The 22,671-nt window shown below is 37.6% G+C and overlaps 2 long non-coding RNA genes across 2 annotated transcripts; both read right to left on the bottom strand.

Annotated features, from left to right (window-relative positions):
- Positions 1-174: 174 nt before the first annotated feature.
- Positions 175-11,381, bottom strand: LOC139121031 (uncharacterized). The gene is made up of 5 exons (XR_011549208.1): positions 11,069-11,381; positions 4,865-4,918; positions 4,124-4,326; positions 1,765-3,482; positions 175-1,020 (listed from the first exon to the last, which is right to left on the bottom strand). It is a non-coding gene; the product is annotated as an uncharacterized lncRNA (long non-coding RNA).
- A 2,587-nt stretch (positions 11,382-13,968) lies between these two features.
- Positions 13,969-17,146, bottom strand: LOC139121029 (uncharacterized). The gene is made up of 4 exons (XR_011549207.1): positions 16,905-17,146; positions 15,935-16,019; positions 15,540-15,664; positions 13,969-14,720 (listed from the first exon to the last, which is right to left on the bottom strand). It is a non-coding gene; the product is annotated as an uncharacterized lncRNA (long non-coding RNA).
- Positions 17,147-22,671: the final 5,525 nt, after the last annotated feature.

Raw genomic sequence — 22,671 nt, 5'->3', positions numbered from 1 at the left:
GGGTCAATAAACAAAATATCGGCCCCACTGAATGATCATTATTACTTTATAAGATCTCATGGCAGCAAATCTATTCTCTTTCAATTCCATCGCAAAGACTGAGACCGACAATACAATCCATTCAAACACGTTCACACAAATACGCTTTGTCGAGGAACGAAAACTACAAAGAAATGGAATAGAGAGATATGTTTTATTTTCGTAACGAGGTACAGGTAGGTTTCAAGCTAATTTTTACCATCGGGACGGCTGTTTTGAGCAAAGTCATATTCACTAATTTCATCTAACAGCTTCGATATTTCTTCAATGCAGTTTCTAAAATGCAATTGTACTGATTGTTACGCTCTCTCTTCGGCCAAACCCATAAATGGAATTAGCTCCATGACTGAGCAACTCAGCTAGCTACACTGCTGCCCTGTTAGAGTACTAGAGACTATATAAGTCTGCTATAGTACTTAAGGATAATGAGCATAAATCTAAACTTGAAATTCGATCACCGGTACTTTTTAAATCACCACCTTTTTATTATAATCGAGATAATTGGACGTGTTCAATAGTCTCACTAATTACCTGGAGCTCTGACAGTCGTATATGTGAATAGAAACAAACATAATGAAATATACAACCCTAGAATAGATCACACGTCAAACTGAACATAATCACATAAAATTAGCAATAATTGATATCTTAAAGAGTAACGGTATACTTTAAATGTCATAAGATAGTGAAAAACACACAGGTATACATCTTCACGGTAAAAACGATCACACAATGTCTGTATGTTAAAAAATACAAAGAGCGTTCTGAAATGAACAAGTAGAGTGCAAATCCAATTAATAACTATCCAATCACATATCAGTAAGTTTATTGTTCGAAAAGCCCGGGTCAAATTATCGATGAAAATTTTAATAATAGTTGCATAAATATTCTATTTGACATTAAAGCAGACGCTACAAGAAATTAATGCAGCAAAAATATACAAATATGGTTTATCTTTTGGTATAAACTTGAAAAAATCTGCTTTCCTTTTTAGGGACCGTCTCAGATTGTCGCAGAAGTTCAAGAAACGAAATTCCTTCGTTAAGATCAAAACCCCCTCCCCCCTCCCCCTAAACGAAACTTCAAAAGTGCGAAATGTTCATGTCTGCCTGAGAGTACAATGTTGCATTTTGCTATAGCTCTTAAAGACGAATTTCCCTTGCCCTATTTCAATTATAATAATCGATCAGATTTGAGTACTAACAGGGCATTTTACCGTATAAAATTTTCATTTATTTTACTTTCACTTTTTGCATCTCTTGTGCTGTTCTTTGTCTTTGTGAACACGCAATTTGTACTTGGTAGGGGCGGCAAATAAGCATGAAACTTTGACAAGGGGGCCCATCAGGCATGTTCAATCATATTAACACGACTATGACCAGGTGCATAAAAAGTGAGAATAAAGACATCTAGTGGTTAGAGCAGATGCTTATAAATAGCACATTTAAAAATGATACTTTTGTCTTTGTATAATTTGATGAATGAAAGGTTTAGGATACAATGTTACTACCAGTAAATTTTGTTTTGGGCACGAACGAGATGGAAACAGTTACAAATTTGTTGGCACCAGTGTGCAGTTTTTCTTTAATTTTAAAATAAACACACGAAACTTGTGATCACAAAATAAAAGTGCGAAAGTGAAGTTCACTAATTGAATGGAGGTCAAACCCCCTCCCCCCTAAACGAATGAATTTCGCTTTTTGAACTTCTGCGACAATCTGAGACGGTCCCTTACGAGCACTGCTCACTGGATGTTTCACCTGTGACAAATGCGCTATCGTTGTCTTCCCTGACACATATTTGTGTCTCACATCGCATTTTAAATTTCCTTCTAAATTTTCTGCGATAACTTGACCCATTTTGGAATGTTGTTTAAAATAAATCATATAGATAATAATGCATTCTTATGTCCTACAAAGAACCATCATTTATTAAATACACTAAAGTCAAAATATAGTTTACTTTACTCTGTTGTATAGACATAACAAATAGTGCGTGACCCATCGAAATAATCCGCTACCGGTTTGTCAAACCCCGCTTTGGAATATATACATGTAGTGACAACAAATTTAACATGGCTTCAGATAAGAGAATTCACGAGAAGATGGCGGGGTCGTCATATTTGATAGCGCCAGAAATAAGAGTTTTGCCTTTTAGGCTAGCCTTAGTTGTGTACAGATATTCAAATCTCGCCCACTAAACCCATGTACCACAACACTTGTAAATATTCATTCAGAAATAATAAGAAATGCATGTTCTAGTCAATCTCAAAGCAATGGTGGTCGAATACGATGGATGGTTGTTCGGCGTGTTCTTCTGTGAAGAAAACGGGCTGTTTTACTCGAGTGTGACTTCAAAGGACCGAAAGAAATAAACTCGTTTATCAAAGTATAATCGGTATCGGAACACTTAAATTTCTAAACTGAAAAGTAAATGTAACAGTATCTTTATCTTACTTTCTTAAATTCATCGGATACGAAATTGTTTTGAAATTTATGTCATAATTAATGTTGGATAAACATGTACAAAATTTTACCATTTAACTGTTTTTACAATGTCTGATGATGACGGCGATGAAAACCTGACGTCATCATCTGACATATTATTAAATACTAGTTTACTTTTTATTATTCTTTGATTGGAAATATTACAGACACGTCAATTAAACTGCAAGCTTAACGGAGGGTATCAACATTTAGAGAAATAAATGAAGTTTCTCCTTCTTAACGTGGGTTTTGTCATAAGATTGACATAGGAAATGTAATACAGTGTAGACAATCGGAAAATAAACTACTGTTTATGATTGCAGGAGAATATTCTATAAATCTTGGCCTGTGGAATTTAGCAAAACCACGTCAAAATGACTTGAACCTTTCGTTTCGACCTTGATCAGGTGTTGGAGTTAGATCGTATCAGAGAATTGTTGTTGTATAATGCTTCGTTATATAACACTTATCAGATAGGTGCACATCGCTGAAAACGAAATGACAGATATTTTGGAGTTAATTTTGGGGACTTTGCATAGACCGAAAATGGCACGGACGGTGGAGGGATGTAGGCGTGTGTAGATTCTCTGATATCGTTTATCGATGCAGTGACAACCGCCCGCACCGACTTCATCTCTCCGTATTACGATAGTACCACTCGAGTAAAATCTCTTGGTTCATCTCGATCGATGGTTTTGCCAAATTACAGACACGAAGAGTTGGACTGAGGCCCATCCCTTATTGGAACAGTGCCAGAGTCATTGCCAAGCCGATGAGAAACAGGTTACAGGTGACGCCCACAGCAGATCCCTGGCCAACATTGCACTTGTCGGTGTCGCAACACGACCGGCATTCCCCGGTACTGGCAACGTTGTCACAGCCAGACATGGCCTTGCAGTCGTCCATACAGCCTCGTTTGAATTCAGCAATCTGTCCACCAGCAATTTTCTTGTGAACCTGTAAAAACACGTAGAACCTTCAATTCATCGTTTTCGACTCAGCTCACTTTGTTCCCGTAGGCCCTCGTGGATTTATTCTCCCTTTTTTCAATCTTTAGGAGTGTTAGATGATCTACTTTAAAATGTTTAATTTGTGTCGTCAAAATAAAACACATTGGTCATCAGATTTGTAAACTGGCATCTTATGGCATTATCCCACATTGAGTTTGAGGCATCAATACATTGATGAAAGAATACCCTGGTTCGCGCATGCTAAGATATTATACTGCAACCATTCATACATCAATACTTTTTCATTTTGTGATTTGAACAGACAAATGATCGAAGTGAAAGTGTATTCATCAACGACGCATTACCATTGACGTGCACTGCGCTGAATATCACAAACTTGGGGTGTCACTCAAACGACTGTCTTATAGTAAATCTGACATACCTGAAGATTGTATGCTTCAAAAAACCTCCTATGCTAATAAGGATTCTTTCACAGGGTTAAATTGAACGCGGGAACAAGTACGGAGAAATATGTTTATCTGCACGTGATACATTGATACTGTTTGGACAAGGCCTAAAATGCCAAGGTAGGATAATCCAACCTATCCCCCAACACAAAGTGATGGCTTAAAAAGCTTGATCACTCACATAGCATTTTTGTCCCTGGCTGATGTTACACTCTACAACGGCGGATGCATTTTTGGGTTCCAGGTGACAAGTGGCTCCTTGTTCAAGGGCCATCATTGAACAAGCATGGCATTCTACTATTGTATCTCCAGCTTCAGTAACAGTTGCGTTCATTGTTGGTGATGCGGCATCTTCCGGAACTGCTGTGGTGGCACACAACGCACCTTGTGTTTGAGAGAGAGAGAGAGAGAGAGAGAGAGAGAGAGAGAGAGAGAGAGAGAGAGAGAGAGAGAGAGTCAATTCGTTGTTTTACCCTTTGACACTCTACTTGTTAGTGTTGTCCAGGTAGTGACTGTATAAGCCGATAAAGTACGCATCATTTTAAAATAATCTAAATGTTTCTTAAGCGGCGTCTAATCACAAACCTGTGACTAGCTTTTGATTACTTACTGTGTGCACTGTAAAGAATTCCTTTAGCAATGAACGACGGAGAAAAGAGAAACATACCGATGACATTGGCAAAAATAAAAAGTTAAAAGGCATCAAACAGCCGTAATGCCTTTGTAGATCACTTGAAATAAAACTACATTTTGCGAAGAAACTTTGTCGGTTTGTCTGTACTAGACAGTTAATGGGGGGGGGGGTGCATTAATAGAGAGAAAAAGGTACTTTCTGAGATATGTGAGGGCGTTTCTATGTCAGAGTAGGACATATGCCAGTATTTTCATTAGTAAAGTTATCTGACAGAGGAGTTAAACTTACCGGCTACCAAGGAAAGGAGCACGATCGAACCAATGAAATGCTTCATGACGATATCTGTCAGAAAACACAGGTTTGATAAAGGTCAGTGTGTAACAAGAATTTGAAGATTTGTACGACGCTTGAACCAGTAGCGACAGTGTGAGAAGTGTTGCACCAGTTCATTTTATGATTGGTGAAAAGTATGGATATTTCTGCCTAATATCACGTACAAATGTACATGGTTTCGAATTACATATCACCGATGTTTTGCCAAATTATGTTACATACTTCGGTAAAACAGACACTTTGGATTAGATACGGTCACCGTACACGGTAAAGTTTCATACCCTTCCGGTCTTGTTTGTTTTACAATATGTGGTTAATCGCTAAATTTTGGCTTATTTTTGTGCTAATCGAAAATTTGTCCCCGCATAGTTAACACAGGGATGTCAGCCATTTTGATTTCAAGTGTCGGTAAATATTGCATAATTTGTATTTCCAGTAACAATTTATGACGTGACCTCGAGTTTTATTTTTTTTCTTGAAAGGTCACACTACTTGTTTTGCATGAACTACCTTTATTCCAAATCTAACTATCAGCTGAAACGGAACTGAACCGACCATTTATAGCTATGACTTTTGACAGCTTCTTCTCCCAGGGCCTACGAACCGCAAAGCTTGCCATTAATATTTTTTCACATCTTTGAAACCTCGTTACATGGTAGATCAAAAGTTCAACTCTGTTAGCGATTGTTGAAACTGGGGTTTCAATCCACTCAGTATTTGTATAATAACAAGCATGCCATATACTTCAAATTTTGCTTTTTGAAGAATGATTGTCCCATGTCGACCCACCCATAAAACCCCTCAGGACATAACGGTATTGTTGATGCCTTTGAGTTAGCTAACTTATTTCAAACTCTATATTTTGCATTCACTTAGACCAGCTTCTTACTCATCATCACAAGACAATGATCGTTATACAAATGTACCTTCGAAAGGCAAACGTTACAACTTGTGTTCACGTAAGGGGACGGCCTCATTCGTATTTCACCGCCCAGGACAATGAATTTTTGTCTCGTGCACAATAAATTGAGAGAACACCTATAAAGTGAGCCCTTGACAAAATATTCATCGAATATTCATCTTTCTGTAGAATGTAATTCGCATTGTACTAGAAAGGTCACATGTCTGTTAAATATAGAGAACTAAGTACCGGCACTTCACAGTCTTGCGTGAGAGGCCGTCACACGCACCAAACACGTGAGCGGAAGTCATGATACAGCACCAGGCAAACATTGGCAACTCTGCATCTATCTCAACGACTTTTTCTTACAAATTAATGTATTTATAACAGCGTATGGCTTATTTAGGTCGATATCATTCCGAACTGCTACATAAATAATACAGTGCCGCATTGTTCCCACTGAAAATATTATTGTTATATTGGCAATTACGCACTGAGACTGGGATTTGCATTAGGCCAGACTAACGTTTAGGTGAGTCTATGCGAATACTAATGAGACCGCATACGGTGCCAGTACATTTCAGAAATCAGACGAATTTGGAGAGAAAAACATTATCGAAAAACTTGAAGTTTTAAATTGATTCATGAGACTATGAAATGCGATAATTTTAGGACGACCTGACCTCATATTGAGTACGAAACGAGAAGGCAATCCGAAACAAGGAAATTTGAGCATATGGTAAGTTCAAGCGACTATAAGGATGCGTTGCATTAATGACCTATGACCTTTGCATCAGGTCGCAAGGTTTTCTTTTGTACAGAATTGTACAGAATAATCCGATGGGTACCATATATGAAACTTGGAAGACACTTCATCATGATAAGATCATCAAATTGAGGCAATTTCTAACGCCATTCTTACATTATCAATATGCAAAAAATAATAAAGTGTCCAAAAGTTTTGACGAGACCTTCTGAAATTACCGTACAGAACTGGCGAAATTTGTAATCTTCCCACCGATATCATTTTCAAGATATTATACTGACATGTTAAAGCTCCATAAGCTGTATCTTTTGGCTACTTTTTCAGAACTTTTGTTTTGTGGTTTCCCTACACTTTCTGCATTGAATCCCTACACTCTGATTTAATGCCAAGTATTTAGCATATCAACACAACCTATATGAGTAAAATCTACATTATTATTGTTGAAAATTGTATTCAAGTCCAGACTAGAATTCATTTGTAAACAATAAACAATGATCACTGCACACATATAAGCTGTGTTGACAAAAAGAATACTCGAAATTTCAGCATGACAAACGGTTTACGGTCAGACACGGTACTTGACATACAGAAGCAAAATACTTAAAAACTTGCCACAAGTTACAGCTTATGTCCCTTTAAATGGTTCGCTCAAGAACTGCAGCACTAAACCGCGGTCCCTGATAGAGGGACCTTGACTAAACACAGGTGAACAGTCAAAATATATCCGAAGCTTGAAGCAGCGTTTAAATTTCAGTCAGCAGCCGAGACAAGGTGCTGTACAATGAAAGAAGGAAGCATATCCTCTGTTTTTATCTTGCAGCTCGATATATGTCACCACTCTTACTTCTATCACTTTTCGTATTTTGAAGATGAGTAAATTTTTAGTGTTTCGTTTTCAACGTTTTCAGAAACCATCGTGTTTCGATCTTGAAGACAGAGACTAGCTGTCCTGTACTCCACGAATAAACGTCATCGTGAAAGCTTGAGGCCCTGCCACATGTTCCGTCCTTGCCTTTAAAAACATATTTTTCCATCAAATCATAATTGTTGTCTGTTTTGGATGTGACCCAAAGTTACAATAAGCAACTCGGCGACAGATATTCTGAATCTTATTTTAGCTATTTGTGTTGGACTCATGTTGTAGCCTGTTAAGTAAATAGAGTTTTCACCGTCTTGGTTTTGTGAAAATCGAAAATTTAATTTTTCATTATAGAGTTAGTTAACACAGGGATAGCTGCCATTTTGAATTTCACAGATCGGAACATTTTATGTTATTTGTTTCTCTAGTACCAAACTTTGCACTGTAACCCCTGCTTCTTATTCTTGATTTTGAGCGACAACAGTTTAAAGTTTCTTTGGACAAAGTTTTTCAAAAAATCTTTTTTATTCGGGAGTGTAAAACGTAAAATAGAGATACACCAAAAACAGCGACTTTGTTCCCGTTGAGCACAAGAGCTGGGTGTACACTTTCAAACATGTAAAAATTGTCTTCATTTTCTTAAAGCGCTATACAATACTTCAGAATGTCACAATCCTTATTTCGCCTGTTCATAGCCATTACGTTATTATAATTAAATCATCCCTTGTGACAAGGACATTTATGTTCAAGAGGTCATATATCTTACATCTTATTATCAATTATTACCACGTAGTCGGTTAATGGGTGACAGATATTCTGAGATTTCGTACATTTTCACAGGAGCTTCTAAAAGCATTGGCGTTCGATCGCTAATATTGGACATTATTAAGAAAAAATGGTGTGGTGAATTTTATACTGTGGTAAGTTATTTTTTTTTGTCGAAGAATGTTGGAGGATTAATCAAGCCACATGCGCAGACAAAACCAAGAAAGACAACCCATACGGTGATAACGTAATTTCTCTATAAATAAATGTTAATTCTAACAGCTTTCCTGACAAATCTCAAACCTTGGCGTTCAGCAGAGAGAGGCTATATTGGACACCTATCAGATCATAAATAGATTTTTGAAATCCCCTGACAAAAAAAAAACCCGCTCAACTTGATCGGGAATTGTCCCTTTCATCACGATAACTTAAATTTCGACGCTCGAATCTGAGATGTTTATACACAAAGATCATGAACCAAACAAATAAAAAGTACAGTACATTTCCAGACATATATACTGTCTTAGTAATACTGTTTCGACACTTAGAACAGAAGGACTTGACGGCAAGCCATGGAGGGGAGTTGCCGCAACAAAACGTCAGAGGAAACAAACGAATTCAAAAGTGGTGAACGTCAGTCAACTCCAAAAATCGTATAAGAACATTTTGCAGGAAGAAATCTTTTTTTGATGCGAAAAGAATCCCTCGAGCTAATCTACTTCAGTGCTCTCGTTGTCATGTGACCCAAACAGACTGTTGAGATTAAACAACCGTCGTAAACCAGAAAACTACTTTCTTTGGTGAACATACTTGAACCTGGGAGATTTCTTCTCTATGCACTCTATGCAACAAAAAAGCACAGCACATGCAGTGATGTAAACATACATGTACACGAAATTCGTTTAGAAAGGTCATTGATCAGGGGGATTTGCGAGCACGCTAGGAGTTGTAACAAACCAACGCCGCGTTCAGAGTATTTTCGATGATGAAGTGTGCAAGTCACCCGTATACAGGTATCAATGACGCATCACTGTACACCATCATAGCAGCAATCAGAATGACAGGGCTGAACATAAATTTAAATTTACTTAAACACGTTAGCTGTGTGAACATTAACTGGGAAACCTATACCTATGTCAACTTTTAATTGAATCACTCACTTTTTAAAAGAGATGTGTTGACTGATGCTCGAATCTGCATGTAGCCAGCAGAAGTTAAATAACTTGCAGGACAGGGCGAATGGGTACATGACAACATGTGACGTAAAATGCTATAAAACTCAATCTCCGCTTATTCAAGAACCAAAATCATATACCTGAACACTTAATACTTCAAACATTTCAATTTTTACCCGTCTCCCGCGAGCACGTTCGTGGCGAAGCGCAGATGTTTGCCGTGACAAGTTTACACGCAGTTCTACACCTGTCGTGTCATATAGACACACCATCTGCATTGCCGCTGATACCATTATAAAACCAATACACTGCATTAACTCTATAAATAAACCGACAAGCTCACACAGCCAGACAGCCCTTTGTGGGAAAATTTCCCTTGTAATTGAGCTCATGCCTATTCGGTGTTTGTGCAAGTCATTTATGACTCAAAACAAACACAATAAAGTTTAAATAAACAAAAACAGGAAATCTCGAAAAGTCAACACGAAAAAATGCTTCCCATTGTCGTTTCTATAATAATGCATGTGATTCACGATCGTAGCCGATATGCCATTAAATGGTACAGAAAATTCACATCGCCGTGCATTTTTCCATGATAAATTTCATGAAACAATATAACTCAGGTATCAACCTCTCGGCAAGACAAGATTTCCATTCCTCGCAATTATCTTCTTCTCTGTCACTCAGCATTGCTTTTGACGTTGGATTCGTTTTCCGATCTCGTGCAACGAACTACCCAAAGTACTACACAACACCTCCAACTGTGCGTGACCTTAATAGTCTCTGAATACTAGTACCCTGTATTTTTTTACACTTCCAACACCTGGCTGTCGATTTTCAGTATAGAATCTCAAAACAGCGATATAAGCAACTTTCAGCGTTGGTTATAGAATATGTTACTCGTTTTCCCAACCGGAAACACTTCAACAACATTGATACGTATACACACTTTCGATCTCGTTGATCACTGGTATAATTAGATGAAAATAGATACAATGGCACCTGAATAGGGTGTGGCCGTACAGGTTATCAAAAAGAGTAACTGTTGTGATCAGTATTGATACGCAAGTAACGGATGGGGTCATCATGTCTCTGAACATAGTGATCTCAAATTTCATGTTTATGTATTTTACGATTCTTCGTCGCATTTTGAATTGAACCGGAAATTTTCCCTCAAATGAACTGTGCGAGAGTTTTGAAGGCAGTGACGATGATTAACATGGTATAGATGTTCTCCATATGTTGGTGTCAGAAAACATACTGTGGACGTGATGGCAATGATTATGTCAAGGCAATACATACCCAGTAAGTGTAACTTCACCAAAATTAGGAAAATTTGAAGGATTCTTAATATCCTGTATGAAGAATCCATTATCAAAGAAAATATGGTCGCTGTAATATTCAGTTAACTTAAAATATATTAAATGACACATGACTTCGTTACAGGAACTTGTCAAACAAAGTCAGCCACGTTTACCTCTTTGCCCGGCCTATATCAACAGGTGGACAGAACAAACCAACATCAGAGCCAAAGAGGATTCGCGCATGTTGTCAGAATGTTGGAGGCTTTTGATACATACCTACGCTACTTTTTCGGTCGTTTGGCCACAAAAAAAAAGAATCGCTAAACTACGGATTTACTTCTACATTTTTTCACTCCCAACATTTCAAAGGTAAAGGGACAAAAACCTACCTGTCTGTAAAATCAATCCGGCTGGACAAAAGGCAGGATAGGGTGTTTTGACGCAGGAGGTCTTTCGCAATCTGATCGTTTTATCGTCGGTTACTAATTTTATCCAAGCACACGCTGCAACGTCATTTTAAATGCAAAACAGTCGGCAGAGTCATTTGTGATGGCAGTATGTTGTTTTGTTAGAACCATTGCCGCGGACCCTCGATTCTATTTTTGTTTTCAAATTTTAATTATCAAACAGCAGCTTGTCAAGGAGCCTGTTAGCTATCCAAACTGCCTGTTCTGCCTTTTCCACATTTAGCCACTAAGGGTTATGACTGTTTATGGTGTGAAAATGTAAGCTATTCTATCACGTGATGTGTTTGCACACTGCAAGTACAAATAGAATAGTCTATAGCAATAAATTCACGTCCCCAATTTATGCGACAAAAATATTTTGATTCGACCCATGTGTAGGATATTGGCTGTTATGCAAATATCAATTACCATGAATTGATGCGTGACCTCCTAATGGCATAAAAGATTATATATTATTGTTTGGGTTGCTTAAATGGAAGAAAATTGTGTTATCGTCGAAAAATACTACCCTCGTTTGAGGGTTTGGAAATTTTTTTTTTGTTTTCACAATTCCATGAATCGTTTTGATAATGATACAGCCACTCATACAAATAATATATTGCATATTTCAGCATGACACCATGATCGCAAACGTGCTTATCTTGTCATTTTGGGGTGCAAAAATCCAGAAATTGTGCCATTCACGTCTATTTACTGTTCCCTGGGATTAGTTTCTTTGAAAAAGTCTCGCTTCTAACGAGTCAGTAAAGAAATTAGTCTCCTACAGCAATCCGTCAAAACAATCGATTCAAACGATACTGTGGCAATTTTTAGCCATCTATCAACAAAATGTGTATGTCTGCCATGTCCTCACGTCTCTGGTTTAAGTGACAAATTAACAAACCAACAAACAAAGAGACAGATTAATAAACATAATTATAAATCAGACAAGTACAGTAATTAAATAAACATAGAACGACAGAGAAAGGAACGGAAATCAGTTATTGTGGAAGAGGAAACATATTCAAAGATTGAAAAATATTTTTGGTTTTATGATCGAATATAATTGGCCAAAAATATCTATAAACCTTGAACAAAGGCCGACAGACTTCGAGGTGAAATGGACTACCGACAGACTTTGCTGTGATTGCATCGCCAAATTACTACATGGCTAATATGCGTAAACTTTTGACGATCTTTTTGTGGAAATAGTATGACATTGTGTAGTATGTCATAACGGTGCACATCTGGCTTAGCATTACACGTGTATAACTGCGTGGCTTTTAGGGAAAATAGCAGCTGTCTCCAGGTTATTGTGGCGTGTATTGTGGCGTTATGTTTTAAATGTGTTTGGTTGAATCGTCTATCTTGATATCAAGCTATTAGTTTGTATGAACAATTTACTCATACTGGTCGCATCGAAACTTCCGAGAAATACGTGGATGGTCATTTTCCTATTTGAAATGTTAAATTCTTTCTCACAAAAAATCAAAACGTACATGTCCGTGTTGCTACCAATGATACAGTGCATTTTGAACACACCTCGCTATGGGAGATATCACGGTTAATTCGTTTTGCACTATCCGAGATGCAAGCTGTATTCCGAAGACGCTGATATGCTTGTCGTGTGGTCAAAGTCCCCACCCTACCGTCAATCGGAAACTTCCGAATCGTCAAAATATGTAACAATCCGTTCTAGAAATGGGCATAAAGTCAAATCATATTGAATAAACCCTTGGGAATCAATTTATCCACATTTTTTGTGAATATTTACTTTTATTTGAGCGATAAATTTGTACAAGATGAGAAAATTTAAAGGTTTAGCCGAAGAGATAACACTCTTACGTTAACTATATTGACATAATCAGACGACAAAATAGGATGTACTGGTGAATGTCTTGAAGTTCAAAATATCAGCTAAACTCGTCAACACGTGCCGTCAATATATAACAGTCTTATATATATATACTAATACGAGTTTGAGACCGAGTTTTGAATTGTTTGTCGTGTGACGATACATGTCTGATCTAAGGATTGACTCTCGGTTCATGTAAATGAAATCACTTTCATACTGCTGCAAGTTTAGTTCTCGTCTACTGCAGGCCCGAATAACTTCTGTCACCAATAATATATTCCTACATCTCGCATTGGTGACTTTGGTGTATAAATATGTCAAATAGACTTTGTAAATGCTATCAATTGTATTGATTGATTGATTGATTGATTGATTAATTTGATCGATAAAAGTCTTTATTACTAATCTAATAATTGCTATTGGCAGGGCATGTCGGTCATACACAAATCACACCAAAATTATACAAAATGTTGGACATAAGGGTCTAGCTCCTTTAACATATATCGTCAATAGACTAGTGCAGTTTTGGTCAGTTAGATCTTACTATATCGAAATAAACACACTGATATATTGACCAACCTTTCAAAGACCATGTTGACTGTCATTTTATAATGAATCTTTGAAATCACCGTTTACTTATTTCGAGATATCTGCTCTGTTTTGACAATGGATGGCGTTAAACTTTCGTCATGAAAAGATAATCGCTTGATTACGATCATCATCATTTAATATCGCTCTGGATGAAATTTCATGTGTTTCTCATCATTCGATAAACACATTTTCAGGTCATGACGAAATTAGTTTGCACGTTTCATGACCAAACCGTTTGCACGACTTTCCACAGCTTTCCATAGATTGCATGCAGTGTGGACGATACCAGAACTTGTTGTTTGCAGTAAAATGGAATGCTCCGGCGAACTCACTTTAATCTTGCTTAAAATGTAGACCTGACGAATTTCTGAGTACGCAAACATAATATAAAGCTAGATAATTTAAATTTTAATTTTAATCTTAATTTTAAAAAAAGAAAACTGTTTGAAGTATTTTTATTTTTTCCCGATCGATTGACCAACCTGTGTTTCATACGACCTTCTCATGACAAACGCTGTACGTTACAGTCTTCTTGTCATAGTTCTGGTTCAGAGAACAGTTTTTGACTGATTCTAAAACATGTATTTGGAGATTATTGACGTTAGGCTTTTATGTTAAACTAGGTTTCCAAAGTACGTTTTCCACTTAGCACAAATTCAATACCTAGAGGGCCAAATTTGTTATAATTACAAACCTACACAGGGTTTTCACCTGAACTTGCAAACATCTGCATATGCTATTAAAACGTGCTATATTTGCATCTGGCTGTATCCGTTCACAACAGAAAAAGTACAGTCCTTGAACAGATGGAATGACGGATTATAGAAAACGCTCTCGAGAGAAAATAGATCTCTACAAAAATAAAACCCTGAGTTTGTTTTTATTTTCTGATAATAGTATAACATCTGAACGTTCACAATTATGTGTGCGTTGCATGGCACTGCGTGTATTTCCAAGTAAACCCTTGGCTTGTCAATTTCTCTAGGAAAAGTCTTCGGCAGACTTCGTAGAGTTATTGCAAAAATCTTCAGCACAGCATATTCGACATTCACCAGTGAAATCGTGACAGCTATCTTCTTCAGTGCAGTCATCTGTCTCGCAACCTCTCAGAAATAGCGTCGGCCGCCCAAATATCTTCACGTATTCTTCCTACGGTAGTAGAAACAGAACAAGCAAGATAGTATTATCTTATGAGCTTCCAGAACTTCTCCATGCAAAACAAAATCTATTTTTCAGTGTCAAAATGCCCTGTGTGTGTAATCACAGACCTGCGACTTCCGTCCTCGTAAAAAGTAATCCCTGCACGAATAGTATTATTAACAATTATAAATATGTGGATTATTCACGAATAAAGTCATGTTCTCCAATACAGTGATATGCACTTTTAATGAACGATCTCTATGATTTTTCGAATCAAAGCGAATTCGCAATCATAAGAATTAAGATTTCCTTTGTGTCAGTTCAATCAACACTAGAGTCATTTCTTCGTGTTGACCACAGTGTTTGCTAAAACGATTTTATTTCGGTGCGTTTACACATTTCTCAACAAATGTGCATTCGTATATACACAATGTTATAGAGAATGGAAGACACGAAGTCACGTGATTGCATGAGAACGCTAGGAATAGTTACGAATAATGCTTAATTCGCCTGAGCGTCCCTTACAAGTTTGACCAAATGCATTTAACTTTGGATATGAGAGCCGAGAGGCCGGCTAAAACTTTACTCTTTTGATCTTTATGCGCTGATATTTTCTTGACTATTGTGAGATATGATAGCGAACTGTCTTAATTGCTGATATTTTTGGATTTGGAGCGATACTTGCAGCAAAGATGTTTTTGAAGCAAAATTCATTATTAATACAGTCTTTGGATCATGAGCATTTATTCTTGATAACATGGATAAACTGCCGATCGAGACAATATCCAGACAGTGTTGAATCAACGATAAATTTAGCCAAATACTCACGAAGCAAACGCCATCGCAAGCAACTATTTCCGCTTGATCAGGAAGGAGGGCACACACACTGGTCGACAAAGGATCTGTCATACGATATTCGCAGTGCAGACAGTCCAAGCAATACACACACACACCTGAACAAAACAAAAATCATTTATCGATGAGATCGGATCCGTAAGTTTTGAAAAAGAAAGCTTTTCTTGCATGCACATTACAGGCTGTCGTACAAATGTGTGGCGTGCGAGTTTAGTCATCCCGGCTAAATTAAAGTTGCCTGCAAAATGTTGACTAACAGCGTGACGTCAATATTTTTTTTGCTTTGATGTCTAAAATAGGTATCAACGGTGTAAAAGTTGCTGGTTTAATGATATAACATGGACACTGCGTCGGCAGTTGATTCTTACCTGTAACGCATATCAAACAGAACCAGCAATACAGCCTAGCATGTTCCAACATGGTCTATATATCGCATGTATATCCTGTATTAACCTGGAAGAAAAACGTGTGACTGTCACACAGGCATTTTCTGTCAAATATTGTAACATTTGCTTGTATCAAGGTCTCTAAAATTGAGTAACGACATAACGCCACATCATTTCTTCGCTGCTCGTTTCAAATAAATATTGCAAACATATTGTTACTGCGCAGCATGTGACGATACGCGTTCATGACGAGGTGAGCTCTAAAAACCGAGGATTTTTATCGCAACTACACAACGTTCATATTGATTGATAATAGAGCATTGTTGGCTTCGTTTTAATGTCATATAAATCATCCATTCTTGCATGCATAGGGTTTGTTTCTGCATGTGGTTTTTCAATGGATTGCGGTGGCGTTTAACCCTTGCCAAGGTATAACAACAGATTTGCAAACAGTACTGTCCTTTTCCCTACGAACTAATGAAAAGCGTCACAGTTTGCCATTGAGAAAACTAAGAATACATTATCAAGGTGGCGGGTAGGAGGGCCCGGGGGATTTCGAACTGGTTGAATCATAATTGAATGCATATTTGGTATGATTGTTAGGTGTATCTTATCTTTCACCCAATCTCTGCAATATGATGTCAAGAAGGATTTTGGCAACCATTTGCTTTCGACAGTTGGTTTGCATTCAGGGAGTGCAAACCGACAGACACAGCACAGGAATATTATGTCACTATCAGTACTCAAAACCCCGTTTCAATTTTGACAATGGCCCCGCGCCACATTTTACACGGAACATCTACAACAGGCAGGTGAGTTCAGTTCAAGAATATGGCCGACAAGATTAGTGTTCTGCCTTCAACCGTTTTTGTCTTAAGTTTCTGTGTCTGTTTTCTTGGCATTACCCATCTCATGGTACATCCACGCCCATAGTCAGTCCAATTTGTCTTACCTGATAACGAACCGCTTTGAAAACGCTCCGGTCAATCACAATCCCCAAAAGGAAAATACATAGTCATTGCTGTGGAATGAATTGGTATGGAAACAACGAATGCGAAAGATGTGACCTTTAAAAGGTCAACTCAGTGAATATAATGGACGGTGGTGTCCATCTCTAAACCCGACGAATGCACTGTCGGGATACTTGCTAACAGATGGTATGAAATGTCAAAACAAATGCAGTTAAACATCGATGATATGCGCATGCGTAAAGCGACAGTCAACGTGTTGTCCCGCACAAAGTGAAAAGTTGTACAACTAAATTTGCGACAAATATTGGCATGACTTCAGAGGTTATGAATTCCTTCGATAAGAAATTTCAAAGAGTTCTGTATTTGTGGGTGAACTCATCTGTGGACAGTAATTTTCGATCATGTAAAAATCCCGTGTCAAGATGCAACATTCAATATACAATTGTGACCCTTTTTAGCAGTGCATTTTCAAACTTCAGGACGAATTGCGCCCTCTATTAACCGCAGTCCTCAAAAAATTGTTCAATCTACTAATTTTGCTTATTTATGGCACAGCAGGGCAGAATTGAACCCCATCACTCACACAGTCAAGGGTTACCGGCAAGGACACAGTAAAGAGCTCTTACCTTGGCTCCAGTGTGTTTATTTATTTATTCATTTTATTTTATTTATATCAGTAAACCAACTGACTAGAGGCACATTTACAAGCAAAGTGAAAATCAACTAAACAATAAGATAAAACCAAACAAAGTAAAGTAAAATAAACTAAAACAAAACAAGACAAGTACAAAATAAGCCACAATTTTCATTTAAAGGGATAAGAAAATAAAAACACAGAAAAAGCTAAAAGCAGGCTTTGCAGACTTGTCCACCAAGGATTGAAGCTAAACTGGATAAATGAATGAGTGGTTTTGCTATGCAGACGTCATTATTATTCCTTGTACACCTTAGAATAACAGAGCACTTTCTCGACATACTTCTAGTGCTACAGACGCAAAAAGTAACATGGTGTTGTAGCTGTCTGCTAGGCACATTAAAATAAAACTTGGAAATAAAGTACGGACAGTTATACTGACCGTTATAAATCTTATGAATTTTATCAATATGTATTTTCTGCCAAGGAGACCAGATAGCACTACCATACTCTAGACGGCTTGTAACAAGGGTAATAAACCATAGACAGTAGAGGGGGAACTTCCCCCTACTGTTTATCAATATACAGAGTCTTTAAAGTTGAATCTTATAAACGCTGATAGACATAACGCTTTATAAACTGTAACATTTTGATAGCTCTTCTGACAGCGTTGGTGCGGGCATTGAAACTCCTGTTAGAAGTGAGTAAAAAAGCAAGATCATTTACAGTATTTACCAGAGTGAGAATATTTCCATGAATACAATAGTCATAGTGAATAGTGACATTTTATGTTTCGAAAGAACATTACTCCAAAAGCGTTTGGAATTATTGTGAATTTGGGATTCAATATTAGACAGGTAATCTGTATACTTCGTGCGTTTGGCTTTGCTGAAGGCGACCCGTGTGGCATAAATGCTTCTCCGCCTACACTACTACGTCATCTTTTATATTGCCGCCAAATATCCTGAGTCTCTTTTTTCACGAAGGAGATCATTGTCAAACCAAGAAACGTATTTCCGTTTTCTACAAATATTAACTTTTAGAACACACTCATTGATAGCAGAAAAACAAAATCATAAAAATAGTGTACACACTCATCCACTGAAGTAAAACTATCGCAAATACACCAAGGTAGGCTTGAAAGCACGCGACGGAGACCATAAAAGTCTACTTTTTTGTAGTTATGTACTTTCAGTTTTTCATGAAGGTCTATGCTTTCGGGAGTAGACTTGGTTCAAGTCGGTGAATTTAAAAAAATAAATTCATTTGCACTACTTTCTCTTGTGTTTCTTCAATTTCATACAAACCTATTTGGAATTTGGCAGCCCAGGCCAGGTTTTCTTGGCGATCGAACGCGCTGTTTGAGACTGCGCAGTAGAGATAGTTTCTGGCGTGATTCCGGGAGAAAATGCCCTATATAGCGTTCAACCCATTTATTGCTTTCACCCCACTCAAACATTCACAAATCACAGACTTGAACCAAGTCTATTTCAGAAGCAACATCGTGCATCATGGGTAGTTGTGTTAGAGGAGTGTGCGGAGGCGTTTGTTTCAAATGTTTCTTATAAAATTCATGTGTAGATCGGTTTTGGACCGTGCTCTCACATATCCTGCAAAAAGTAATAATGTGTCAGCGATTGTATTGATGTAATATCGTAGCTTTCGTCTGATTCCTTGGGTGTGTATGTGTGTACAGAGCAAGATGTTAATAATATTGTAATGTAACATTGCTATGTTAAGTATAATTCGTTTGTTTTTCATGTGGTCACGTAGATGTATTGGTCGAAATTTAAACCTTTATGAAAGCTTTTTTCGAAATGAAAATAAAATTTATTCACAAAAAGTAATTTTGATAGTAAATATGTCTACCATCAACATTAATCGTCATGTCTATATAATGTGAATAACTAAATCAAACGAAAAATATACAAAAATGTACAAAAATATCGTGAATAACAAAGTGACCACGTTATGTCAATAGTGTAGTTAAACAGTCAAAATGACTTCAAGGTGCATCCATTACCACAAAGTCTCACCAGACCCGAAAATTTAATACAAATAGCCTATAGTTGAATCATGATTTTAATCCCCTTTACTCCCAGGCTTATTACACAACTTTGATGGTGATCTCGTAGGTGTATTAGCTTTTGAGTTAATATGTTGCAAAGTATTGGTTCTCTGTATCATACGACTCTGTGGGAAAATCATCATCAATGTCATCTTCTGATAACACTTGATATGAGTTGAAAGTTGGTATCTGTTCGAAGTTTCCGTTTCTTATCATGTCTTTGACAAGTATTCTTCTTTGATTTGGTGGTTTGAGTGACGTCATTTCTGTCTGTTCATATCGTCGTTTAACCTGAGATACAATTTCTTCTTTTGCCTCAGTAAACATGTTACTAGGGTAGAAATTATTCAAGGTCGTGCCTGGATTATCATTTGAGTCAACATTGTGTTCTTTTTTGAAAGCTGTTCGGAAGGCTGTTAGAACAGCGCCCTCAGCAGTCTGGTAAGGATTTCTTTTGTACGATCTAGGAGTTCTCTTCCAAAGTCAAGCTCTGGGTACTCTCAGTTAAAAGAGTTGCCCATGTCGACATTGCAATAAAATAAACGACATAATCTTACAAGAAAATTCGGTCAAGCGGACAAAATAGCCTGAACTGTATAATAGTGTATCGATCCTTTTTGAACAAGTGACGCATTTTCTAAAAACAACGTCACTCAGTGGTACTAGGAGACTTTGGTGTATGGCAAGAGATGATTTTTGTCAGGAATTTCTGTTCTCTGTGCCGTAGACAATACTGATTTTGCCATGGTTGCTGAAAACCAGAGGTCAAGTTTTTTAATTTATGGAGGACAGATGGTTGTACTCAGCGATGATCATATTGTACTCCTATATAATTATATTATATCGATGACAGGTGATTGTACTCCGTAGATCGTTTGCATGTTAGGGTGTGTGCACCTTGTTTCTCAACTATCATCATATGTTGTATGTACACATGGTGTTTGACGTATAAAAGTCAGTGTTCCTGGATTTAGGTGCTACTCCAGCTGAAGGATAATCTTACCCGCTCAGCCTGGCAAAGTTACAAACACTGTGTTTGAACCACCAAGCTTTCACACATGGACCTGACACTGACACTACAACTGCTGCAACACGTCAGCCAGTTGTATGTGCGTGCATCGAGCTTTCTACAGCTACTGGGCTCTCTGTGGTCTTCTGTGCAGCAGCCTACAAGCAAGTCTCCTCTGCTAGGGTACGATATTACTTATATTCCAAGACGAAAAGAGCGTGCACTTTCGAATAGCTCTGTGCTGTGAGTACACCCTATCATTGTCGAGAGTCACAAATTGTTCTAGCTATTTTTGCGTGTAGTTCAACCTCTGTATTTCGTTTTTCTGTGATTTTAGTTACTCAATATTTACCAATAACCTACGTTGTGTCTGCATGGCCGTAGCCTGACAAAATTGCCAGGGGAGGGCAGAGTTTCAACTATGTCTTGATGCAATCAGTCCCTCCGTGGGTGGAGCGACTGTGATGCAATTTATCATGCATTTAAAATTTCGAAAGAAAGCTGTAAATGTGCTGGCAATTTACACTATAATATCCATTTAAGCAAATATGATTACATAATGTAGGGGAAAAAATGTTACATTCAAACTAAAGAGAAAACAAATAGTAAAAATGGGTAGTGCTTAAAAGTGGATCAGTGAGAGTAATTTTCAAAGCTGTCACCGCTTCACCATTATTAGTGTTATTTCATGTTATCCTGGTTTCCGTCACGTTTTGCTCCAGTGCAAGGGCTTTCCTTTGGAGGACAATCATATCAAAGTTCACAAGAGTGATTTTCTACTTTCCTATTGTATAATCTTAACCCTAGCTCGGAAAGTTGCAGTAATTATTCCATATCAAATATCGAAAATGTCATTTAAAATTGTTTGTAGGAATGATAACGCATACTTCGCATTCGGTCTCCAATCCAGTACACTAAACTAAGGCCAAAGTTATTAAATTATTTGTTTTACATCCCCATGCGCCCATGATTTTGAAGTTTGTCATGGAAACATACTGTATTTTGAATAGGACATTACCAGTCTATTAACCTCCGTTTTTTATGCACAATCTTGACCTATCATTTTTGTTGTAAATGTAGAGTTATTACGTCAGTATTTGAACCAAAATGAAGACTTTAGACCCCCGATTTCACGGAAAATTGTAAAAGATGTGTTTTGTGATTCGAACCGTCCAGGGTGCACCGAAACCCAAAGTGGAGTGGGTGCTCCCACTGTCCAGCCTGAGGGTACACCTAAACCCATATTAATTAAAGTGAGTGTCCCTGCTGTCCAGGGTGCACCTAAACCCAAATTGGTTGAGTGCACAGTGGGTGTAACCCGAACGTAAAGTCACTGTGGAACTCTTTCATGTAACTATGGTTACTGAACGCCAGATTGTCATTTTTTAGCTGTTAATCCCAACTTCAGGGAGGGTTGGGTTCAGGGCCCACACTTATCTTAGCACATACGTCTGTATTTTCGTGCCTTTTCCCTCATGTAGTAGTGTTACTGAGCAGAATTTCGACTACGATCAAACATTGCCAGCGAGATCTATCTGATGAAAAGCCATAACAATTTCACTAATCTTGTTCCACCATCGCTTTCCTCTCAGAGGTTTTGATGTATAAATAAATAAATATGAAAACCACGTTAAACAAGTTACATGCAGACAAAACAAATAAATGACGACGAGGCGATACGAAAGACAAATAAAAAAAACATTCATAAGTAATGTAATACAAAGTGAACATACATTTTTTTAGCTTTATGGCGACGGACCGTCAATTAATATTTGTACGGACTTGGGACGAAGACTTTACAGCCTGGAATCTAGCTGCAAACTTGGTCTACTTCTTTCAGTTACTCAGCTTGTATTCTCTTAAAAAACGCTTTTCACGGATATGTCATCCATAGAGACATATCGTCTTAGTTGTTATAATAAACCAGCAGCTATTTTGCTTGCTTACCGGTTGACATATCGGATATTCAGGCCCACCATATGGTGTCTAGCTCGTGCCACAGCTTGGCCATCACTTGAATATGATACCAGCATTACC

This window comes from Ptychodera flava, chromosome 21 (genome assembly GCF_041260155.1).
Source record: "Ptychodera flava strain L36383 chromosome 21, AS_Pfla_20210202, whole genome shotgun sequence".
In the NCBI taxonomy this organism is placed as follows: Eukaryota; Metazoa; Hemichordata; class Enteropneusta; family Ptychoderidae; genus Ptychodera; species Ptychodera flava.
Note: the sequence above shows the minus strand (reverse complement) of the source record. Positions and strands in the feature narration are given on the sequence as shown.